Source organism: Suricata suricatta, chromosome 9, assembly GCF_006229205.1.
Source record: "Suricata suricatta isolate VVHF042 chromosome 9, meerkat_22Aug2017_6uvM2_HiC, whole genome shotgun sequence".
Lineage (NCBI taxonomy): Eukaryota > Metazoa > Chordata > Mammalia > Carnivora > Herpestidae > Suricata > Suricata suricatta.
Genome location: NC_043708.1, coordinates 47,278,098 through 47,287,050, shown reverse-complemented (window position 1 = coordinate 47,287,050; position 8,953 = coordinate 47,278,098). Strand labels below are relative to the sequence as shown.

Below are 8,953 nucleotides of genomic sequence, written 5' to 3'. Positions count from 1 at the left end.
AATTGACTTAGAGATTTCATTTGACTGTCAGATCAGGGTGAACAAAGAGCCGAGTTGGTTGCTAGAAACCCAAACAACCTTTGCCTGTGTTGGCAGAGTCACAAGTGTCTAGAAAGGGACATGGGAGCCCCCTGGACTGGTCACAGGGCAGGCCATATCTGAAATGTTTAGGCTTAGTTCTAGGTCCACATTTTAACACTTTAACGTACTGGCAGGATCGCTTAGGAAGGTGCTATTAGCGTAGAGACCACACCACCTGAAAAACCATTGATGTTCTGTGTATAAAAACAACTTAGGGACATGACAACTTTCTTCCAGTGGTTAACTGCTCAGATGAAAAGACAGCCTGAAGAACTGCAGGTTGAGAAGGACTACATCATTTTCAGATCATGGCAGAGATTTTCCGGTGTGGACTTTCCACAGTTTCCAGGCCCTTCACCTCAGAATTTGATTTGCATCTTCCTCCATCTTTTCCTTTCCTTCTGCCGCAAAGGAAGAATAGTCCCTCCTCCTTTAGGAGATACAGCTCATCCTCTCCTGTCTCCCATCTCTAGGACACACCCTTCAAATTACCACCCTGTCCGGAAACTTTAATTTTCCCTTCTCCACTGGCTTCTTCCCAGAAGCCTGCAAATATGAAAAAGATAATGATTTGGGTACTTATTATGTGCCAGGTGCATAGAGATTTATGTGCCTTGACTAATCCTCACACCAATGAAATGAAGTAGGTGATGTCTTGTCCCTTTATAGATGAGGAAACAGACTTGGGAATGTCCCTGAACTCCTCCAAGGTTGCACACTCCGGGCACATCAGTGTCTAATACTCTGAACTGCACCTGCATGTGCTGCCCTCCCTTTCCAGCCCTTCCTTTCCAGCCAAGTTCCCTTAAAGAAGCCTCTTCTTGTGTCTACTGCTTCATCTCTCACCTGCCCGTCTGCCTACTGCAGTCTGCTCTCTGCATTCTCCCTCTGGACAGGCAGTTCCCCCAAAGGTCATCAGTGACCTGGTGGTGAATCTGACAGCCTTTCCTCAGGGGTCCCTCTATCTGGCCCTTCTGCAGCATCAGGCACTGCCGGCCCTGTTCCCCTTCCTTCCTTCCTCCTGTGTGTGTGGCTGGGCTCATCCACTCCCTCACGCTTTCATCTTTTCATCCCCATGTAGGTCCCTCCTTCCAAGTGTCGCTAGCAGTTTCAAAGGATCTGAGGACTCAGCTGAAGTTGGAAACCAGGGACCTGTGAGTGAGGTTTCCCTGGTATGTGTAGGGATCCGACATGGAGTGCACAGAACTGAGCGTGCCGGGGGGTTCAGCTGCAATGATCCAGCTGTCCTTGCGCTCACGTTGGGTGGGGCTGTAGGGCATGAGGGAGGAAGCGTTATAGGGCAGAGATAGAAGGACCAGGAATAAGGATTGGTATAGTCTCAACAGTCAGAGAAAGCTGACAGACCAAAAGGTAGTGCTTAGGGAGGGAGATGGTGAAAATTCAAGGAGAGAGCAGTCTGATACCCTGGGAAATGATGACTGTGCTACAGAGCAGATAAATATTGCTGGAATTACCAATGTCAGGGAGTTAGGAGTCTAGATCATTGGCTGGCTCATCCACTGAACTCTGGTACACCCTAAAGTCATGGCACGAGATGAGTTTAACTTTTCTGACTCCTGCCTGCATCCCATGTGAAGCCATGTCCACAGCAGCAACAAAGTTTTGTATCCCTCGGGCTTGCCTTCAATCTTCTCGTCTGCCAGAGTTCAGCATTCTTGCTCCAGTTAAACGGGGCCACAAATCCAGTGCCGTGCTGAGCGGCAGATCTCCGGGGGTGCCCTCCACCAGGAAACCACTCCAACAGCACAGCACCCGGGCACATAGGCACTTATTGAATGAGCAGGTGATGGATAAATTCATGTCTTGTGTGTCTTATTCCGATTCAGCCCAGCAGCATTCTTTGAGCACTACTGATGTTAGGCTATCTGCGAGATATTCGAACAGATCAACTGGGAACGGGGAGCAGGCAAACAAGCCTGCTGCCCAGGCGCTACTGTAATCGCTGATTCTGAATAGGGCAAAACTTTAGAGGCTTCCAGACAAAGCCTTAAGCTCCCTCTTCTGGGCTCAGCATTTGCAAATTTCCTTTAGAACCACAGACACTCTTAAGCTTGATAAAAGACAGGAAGATGTTTCAGGTAAGAAGACCATCTGGGAATATTTGGGCTGTATCAGGTGAATAGAGTTAAAATGTGTGTGCTGAGGACAGAGCTGCTGCTGGGTCCTCGGGGAAGAGAGACCCCCTCCGGATTCCTTCTTCTGGTTCTCCACATTGGGTGTGGGCTGGGGGGTCATTTACTGCTAATCCCGACCCCCCTTCATCTCTTATCTCATTTTATTCAGAAAGGAGTCCGAGGATCTCTTTTCATTTTCCATAGAAACAATCCCTGTCTCCAAAACTCCTGAAGTATTTCTCCGAGAACTATCTCTATGCTGTTGCCAGGTGCACCAACAGGCGCTGGAGCATACAAGGGGCCCTCCTCCCATTCCCCAGAAGGAGAGTGCAGGAGGGGTGCCTGGGTGGCTCAGGTTATGATCTCATGGTTCATGGGTTCGAGCCCCAAGTCGGGCTCTGTGCTGACAGCTCAGAGCCTGGAGCCTGCTTCAGATTCTGTGTCTCCCTCTCTCTCTGCCCCTCCACCCCACTTGTGCTCGCTCTCTTGCAAAAATAATTTTTTTAAAAGAAGAGTGCAGGAAAAGAGCCTTCCAAGGGGAGCCTCAAATCCCTACTTGCATTAAAGTCGCCAATTCCCCTTGCTGTGCCGATCAGTGAGGATTCAGTGAAGCAGGGCTGGGGATTCAGCAGACAGAAGCATAGACTTGGACAGCTGCCACCATGGCTCTGCCCTCAGACTTCCAAAACAGCTTCCCACTGTTACTTGCCTGGGTGGCCGTTAGAGTTCCTGCTGCAGGCCCTGGGCACCCAGGCTCCAGCGACAGAAGCTGTAAAAACCCGAGCAAATGTGGAACATCCAAATGCTGTGGGTTTACTTTTGGCTGCAGGCCTCCTCTGTCAGCACTCTGTCCCTCTCCCCCTCAAACACGGGGACAAATACAGCCTTCAGGGAAGAAGCCAAAGAAAGCAGCTTAGGACCCTGGTGAGGAGGGGGCTGGTCCACCAGCTCCTGGGGAATCCCTTAACCCAGAGGCCAGCTGTGATTTGGGGGTGGAGCAGGGGAATCCAGGAAACCTCTGTCCTAGAGTAGAATACCCGAGAGGGAGACCCTGGAACTGGACCAGCTAGGGGGATAACCCACAGCCCTATATTGCACAATATTGTCAGAAATTTGATCTAAGCCAATATTTATAGGTTGGAAGAGTTCTAGATTTATGGCTTCTTTTGGAGGAAAAGAAATAAGATACTGATAACCTGGACTCTCATGGCAAAATGGACTATGTTATTTAGATAGAGTGCATGTCTGACAGTTCTCCACACCCCCCGATTCCCTGTGACACCCCTCACACGGGGCCAGGTGCTATTGACCTTGGACTTGCACTGCTTGTTTTTCTTATAGTAGAGACAGATTTCTCCATACACCCTTAGCCATCAAAAGTGATTTTTCCACACTCGACTGACAAGTTCCCACTGGCATTTGAATTTACAAGCCCTGATCTAAGGCACCTAGAATAGTTGAGACTGTTCCAGTCACGAGGGACAGAAAATAGACTCAAATAATTTAAGAAAAAATGAGAAGAGGGTTTGGCTGGCCCGTGCAGCTGGAAGGAGTACCTGGGCAGCTCTGGAAGTGAAGGAGGGACTGTGGGAATCACAGATAGGGCCATGCCACCCTGCCAGGATTCTCTCTCCAGCTCTCCCATCTGCTGGTCTCTGCTGGTCTCTGCATGCTGCCCTCATTCTCTGTCAGCAGAGACGCCTTGGTCATGTGGTGAGGATCGTGGCCACTAGAAGCCCCAATTTAGAAATCCCAGTAGAAAAAAAAGCTTCCTTTCTCTGTGTCTGAAAATCAATCCCAGGAAAGGATGCCGGCCTCACTTGGGTCATATGCCTTAGAGCGGCAGGATGTTTTCTTTTTAAATCCGATACATAAGTAGCTGGTCACCAGTCTCAGTAGGTCACAAGTAATAACTTCTTTAATCCTATTTTTTTTAATGTATTTAATCCCTATTTTAAAAAAGCCTGGAAGTTAGTCCAGTTACTATCTTTACGGCAAATGAACAGATAAATGGCCTTCACAAGGCCGCAGAGCTGTTACTCAGTAGAGCTGGAATTTGAGCCCTGGCAGTCTGGCTCCAGAGTCCGTATTTGTACCCCCCCGTTGTTTTGGTTGTACCCTGATGCTATGGTTATGCAGGTTTGCACGGCATAACTCTAGAGGAGCAAACCCTGGACCCAAACAACGTGACCTCATAGGCAACATGGAGGGCAAGGACAATCATGGTGGTCAGAGTGGACAGGAAATGAATGGTGGCTCCTATCTGGTAGGTGTGGGGAGTGGGTACTATGACACCCCCCCCAACCCACATTTACAGGGGGAGGAGTAGTTCTCCAGAGAAAGAGGCCCAGGCAGACCGTGATAACATAGATCTCAGGAGCATCGAGGGGCAGCCACAGCTGCAGTATCTGCTATCTTCCTACTCCCTAAAGATGTCTAGATATGAAATGGGCTCCGGGAAGGATATTCTAGCCCATGGTCTCTTCTTGAAGGGAAGGGAAAGGAAAGGAAGAGAAGGAAATTTATTCATCCAAACAAGATAAACAGAAATAGCTCAATGTCAATAACACAAAAGAGGCTTTAAAGAAAACTCTCATAATCACTGTTTACATGCTCTGAGCCTCTTATAACTCCACTTTTTAATTGAGAGACCTCACACAGGTTATCTAATCTTTTTGAATCTGTTTCTTTATCTGAAAAGTAGGGGATAAAGCCTATCCATGTTCTTAGGATTTGAGGAGATAAGCAGCCATGGCTCATGGCACATGGAAGGCTCGAGAGAATGTCAGCCATTAAAGAGTGGATTCTCACCCTGGCTCTCATGGGCAAGTGTCATTCAGAACCCTCTCCTCTTTCTCCTCTTTCAACCTTATCTAGTATGTCCCTCTGAGAGCTGCACAACTCTGCCAGCTCTCCTAGTTTAGCCTTAGTTTCTCAGGATAAAACACAAACCCTACTCCTTGCTGAGGAGCCTTGCAAAGGGCAGTGAGAGAGTCCTGTGCTGGATTTGGAGGGGAGGGGGCTGGGCGGCACTTGGTACAAGTGACTGAAGGAATGCCAAGAGCTCCCGTGATGAAATGGGCTGGCGAGAGGAGATGCCAGGAGAAGGAACAGGAAAGGCGGTGGGGTGGGGGATGCAACTATGAAAGAAGTTAAACTCTGTCATCATTGCATTTTAGAGTTAAAAGAAACTTAGGATCCTTTTATTTATTTTATTAAGTGATTATTCAATCTTTATTTTAAAAAAACGAAACCTTATCCCAACTCTAAATCTGCAAAATAGATACAGGCAAGCTGCCCTGAATAAAACGAGGGCTTGGGGAGCAGTTAGTTTGGCCTCCATGCAGGACTCCTAGGAACAAAGTTTGAAAACCAGATCTGGGTCAATCCAGGAATCCAGCAACACCACAAATATCCACTCTGCTTGCATGCCGCAAATGATTTATCTCTTTCCTTATCCACCCTCAAACTTGGGGTCTTAAAACCACACGTGTCATTTGCTCCCGAGTCTGTGGGTCAGTCATTTGGGCTGAGCTCAGCAGGGGGGCTCCTGGGGTTATTTCTGCAGCTGCATCATCTAGAGGCAGGAAAGAGGCTGAATAGGCTAAGATGGCCTTGCTCCAATGTCTGGTAGTTGGTGCTAGATCCCTGTTGAGCTTCTCCCCTCCTCGGAGAGCTGCTCTGAGATTCTTTATACATAGCACTGACTTCTAAGAGGACAGGATTAGAAATGGAAAGTTCTCCTGAGGTATGAGGTAGGAAGTCCCATACTATCGCTTTTGCCACATCCTACTGGTCAAAGCAAGTTGCAAGAGCAGCTTAGATTCAAATTCAAGGTGTGGAGAAGCAGACTCTTGATGGGAGGAAGGTCAAAGTCACATTGAAAGGAGTTGTTTGTATAGGAATGCTACCACATCTCCACATTTTTCCAAGCCTTTTCAATAATAAGCCTGGCATATACCTGGAACCCAAAGATGACAACTTGTAGTATATACGGGTGAATTGGCAAACTCTGCTATTATATAAACCCTCTCATTATTCATTCTCCATTTCTTTCCTATTTACAGGCTCTCACTTTTTTTCCAGGGTGGCCATGTGCCCAGTTCCAAATATTCACCTTCCCAGATTTCCTAATTGCTGGAGTGTCCACATGACCCAGTTCTGGCCAATGAATATCCCTAGAAGTCTTCTGGGTGAGGCTTCCAGGAAAGCTGCTGTTTTCTCGACCAAAGGAACAAGCACTTGCCGTTTGCATTTTTTCCTGCTTCTTTCCTGTCTCATTCCTGTCTGGATCCCATCTGTAGCACTTAAGGGTGGAGCAGCCATTTTGAAACCATGAGACTAGATGCATAGAAGCTCAAAAGCAGCCTGATCTCCAATGGTATCATGAGACCTCTTCTCTAGTCATGGACTCCCTACTTCTGACCTTCCTGTTGTCTGAGAGAAATAAACCCACTTGGTTAAGTCAGTTAGAGCTGTGGTTTCTGCTGTTGAAACAGGGAGTGACAGTAAGATGAGACTGAAGGAGGGCAGAGGCTGACCATCAAGGACCATGACTATTTGGAAGACACCATAATTGCTGGAAGAACTGAAATGAGTTTCTGCCTTTTTTCATGCTTATGTGTGCTTGTGTGTATTTGGATGTGCCGGAGTCCCGGTGTATGTGGTTTGGGTATACAGATGAATGTTTGTATATAAGGAAATGCTGTAGTTTTTGCAAACTTTAAAATCAGATTGGAGTCCAGAGTTTGAAAGGCTAAAATAAGTTGAAGGTGGAAATATAAGTTCAATGGTAATGACTATAAGCTCTTAGATTTTTTAAAAAGATGTCAGCATGGGAGAGTTTAGTTTCACCGCCTGAGGGTTGGAGTTGACTGCAAAGGCTTGGAATGAGCTCACAGAGTGAGCTATGAGCGTCAAAAGCTCTGGGTCACCCTCTGGCTGTAATGATTATCTAGGATCCAGAACACAGAGAGATGTCCCGCAGCTTCTACATGGTCAGAGCATCGTGCCCATCTTAGGACTAGCAAATGGAGCCCTAGTCAGAGAAAGACCAGGATGCCACCCAGGATCTGGGAGAGTTTAACTTGGACAAGACAAGACATGGAGGGGCCTGAAAGGATAATAACTGTAATAAGTCATCTATCACGGTGTCCAAACCACACCTACAACTAAGTGTCTTAAACCAACAATAACCATTCATTTGCTCAGAATTCTGGGATGGAGAGATTTTCTCTACTCCATGTGGTATAATGGTATGGGTTCGGCTCACTGACACATTTGCAGCCAGCTGCCAGGTAGACTGGGGCTGAAGGAACCATGATTGCTTCACCAGCATGTCTGTCACCTCGGCTGGGATGGATGGAGGGGCTGTGGATCAGCAGCACCTCTCTGCTCATTGAGCCCTTTCAGCCTACTTCTCTACATGGCCTTCATCCTCAAGATGGCTTGCTCAGGCTTCATGGCTTTTCAGAACAGCAAGACAGTGAAAGTGGATGCGACAGGACTGTGAATGCTCAAGACTAGAGCTTTTGTCACATTCTATTGAACCAAGCAAGTCATATGACCAGTCCAGATATGGTGTGGAAAGGGACTACACAAAAGTTGAATTCATGGGCATCTGGGTGGCTCAATCAGTTAAGCATCCCATTCATGGTGTCAGCTTAGGTCATGATCTCATGGTTTGTGAGTTTGAGCCCTGCATCAGGCTCTGTGCTGACAGTGCTGAGCCTGCTTGGGATTCACTCTCTCTTCTTCTCTCTGCCCCTCCCATGTGCACACTCTCTCTCCCTCACTCTCAAAATAAATAAATAAAACTTTAAAAAGTGTGAATTCAGAAGTGTGACTCACTGGGGGCTATTTTGTAGCAGTCTTTCAAAATAACTCATACCTAGTTTTTAAAAGGTCTTTACAGTTCACAAAGGATGCTTTCTTGCACTACCTTATTTGATCCTTACAACTAAGTTGAGATTATGGTAAGTGGAATGCTGAAAAAACCAAAAATAAAATTTAAAAGAGCTGATTTTTAGCATTTGCTAAATGCTAAAATGCATTGGTGTAGATGCTCCCATAGCTCATCTTTGGCAAGCAACATGAGATCACTGAAAGCAGAAGTGAGAGGAGGGATAGTTGTCATCTGGCTCTAACACACCACTGTATGTAGTGAGGATTAGCTCTACATGCAGATGAGGTGATGGGACTTTCTCAAAATCACATACAACCAGTAGTGGCAGATCTAGCACCCAACCCAGATCCAAACTGTATGCTTTGGTGATAACATCACCCTACCTCATGGTGATTTTCTTCCAACATCTGAAAGGCTTCTATAGAGAAGGAGTAACGGTAGTCTAGGTTCCAGAAGCAAGCAGTCTTGCTCCAGAATGCAAAGCAAGAGTCGTGAGTAAATTTCAGAAAGACAGATTTCAGTGTAAGGAAGTCAGTATGAAAATGGATTCTGCAATAATAGAGCCATCCAACAAGAATGAATTGCTTCAGGACATAGTGTTGTCCTTATCATAGAGTATCTGTCAGAGGCTAGACCTTTGAAGATTTCTGAATCAGGGGAGAGGTTGAAGGTTGAACTAGAGAGCCACCATCTATGGCTTAGATTCTGATTGTAAGAATGTTCTGAACTCCTAAATCTGCACTCACTCCGTGTCCTTATAAGGCCAAAGAGGGCAAGGAAAGGGAAGAGAAGATAGGAAAAAGAGAAGGGGAGTGTTAAATCCTGAGAGGAG

At 46.7% G+C, this 8,953-nt stretch overlaps 1 long non-coding RNA gene across 1 annotated transcript; it reads left to right on the top strand.

The window, feature by feature from the left end:
* Positions 1–1,168: 1,168 nt before the first annotated feature.
* On the top strand, positions 1,169–6,684 carry LOC115302467. The gene is made up of 2 exons (XR_003913484.1): positions 1,169–1,253; positions 6,284–6,684. It is a non-coding gene; the product is annotated as an uncharacterized LOC115302467 (long non-coding RNA).
* Positions 6,685–8,953: the final 2,269 nt, after the last annotated feature.